This window comes from Gregarina niphandrodes, assembly GCF_000223845.1.
Source record: "Gregarina niphandrodes unplaced genomic scaffold scaffold00106, whole genome shotgun sequence".
Lineage (NCBI taxonomy): Eukaryota > Apicomplexa > Conoidasida > Eugregarinorida > Gregarinidae > Gregarina > Gregarina niphandrodes.
Window position 1 is genome coordinate 3,564 of NW_011645871.1, and position 1,284 is coordinate 4,847.

At 55.1% G+C, this 1,284-nt stretch overlaps 1 non-coding gene across 1 annotated transcript; it reads right to left on the reverse strand.

Annotated features, from left to right (window-relative positions):
* Window positions 1-820: 820 nt before the first annotated feature.
* On the reverse strand, window positions 821-894 carry GNI_200150. The gene has a single exon. It is a non-coding gene; the product is annotated as a tRNA-Arg (tRNA).
* Window positions 895-1,284: the final 390 nt, after the last annotated feature.

Sequence of the window (1,284 nt, forward strand, 5' to 3'; positions counted from 1 at the left end):
GGCACATTTTTGATTCGTCGGCCTTTTCCGATCATAACGATGCATGACATTGCTATCCACTGACTAGCGCCACACCACTATATCGCCGACAGCAGAGGACCCGACCCGCACAGACAGTGTTGGCCGAAAACGGCGTCGGGAGCCGCCCTGCACACATGTAACAAACTTCTCCACAAGCAGAGCAACACGCCGAAGAAACACGGTTCAGTTGCAAAACACCAACCCCAGTTGTCGAGGGACGGTGCAAGGAAGCCTCCTGCCGGAATCGGACCGGCGATCTTTTGCTTACTAAGTGAATGCTCTGCCCCGTATCCAAGAAGGCTGGTGACCGCCGTTGCACAACCTGAGGCCACTTCGTGTGTCGAACACACGTAAAACACCAGCCCCAAATATCAAGGGTGTGACGCAAGGGAGCCTTCCGCCGGGATCGGTCTGGCAGCCTTTTGCTAAGCGAATGCTCTACCCTAAGGCTAAGAAGGCCGATGCCTATCGGCGCACAACCTAAGGCCACTCCACAGACTGAAGACGGTTAGATCTCAATGGGTGACGGAATCAAGCCTTCTGCCGGAATCGGAACGGCGACCTTCCTCTTACAAAGCGAACGCCCTACCCCTAAGCTAAGCTCTTGCGCCCGACTTCTTGGCAGGAGTGGGATTTGAACCGCCGTAAGTGTGGGGAGTGCGACGAACGACTTGGTGTCTGTTGCGCTCAATCCAAGGGAGCTCCATACTGGCCTTGTACTTACAACAACTCGGAGAAGCATTCTCCCCACCGTTCCGTGTTGCTATTTATTGTCTCAGTGTCCAAAATCAGCCAGATTAACAACCGGCGGGACTCGAACCCACAACCTCAGGATTAGAAGTCCTACGCGCGATCCAATTGCGCCACGGGGGCTATGATCACTGCTTGGATTTGTCAACGTGCTGATGTGAGATTTGGGCAGACGCAGTGGGTAGCTCAACCGCCCGCGGCCGTTTCCGGTCATTCTGAGACGCCCGGTCCGTAAATGCGGAGAGACCGGGCAAAGCCGATCGGCACATTTTTGATTCGTCGGCCTTTTCCGATCATAACGATGTATGACATTGCTATCCACTGACTAGCGCCACACCACTATATCGCCGACAGCAGAGGATCCGACCCGCACAGACAGTGTTGGCCGAAAACGGCGTCGGGAGCCGCCCCGCACACATGTAACAAGCTTCTCCACAAGCAGAGCAACACGCCGAAGAAACACGGTTCAGTTGCAAAAAACCAGCCCCAGTTGTCGAGGGACGGTGCAAGGAA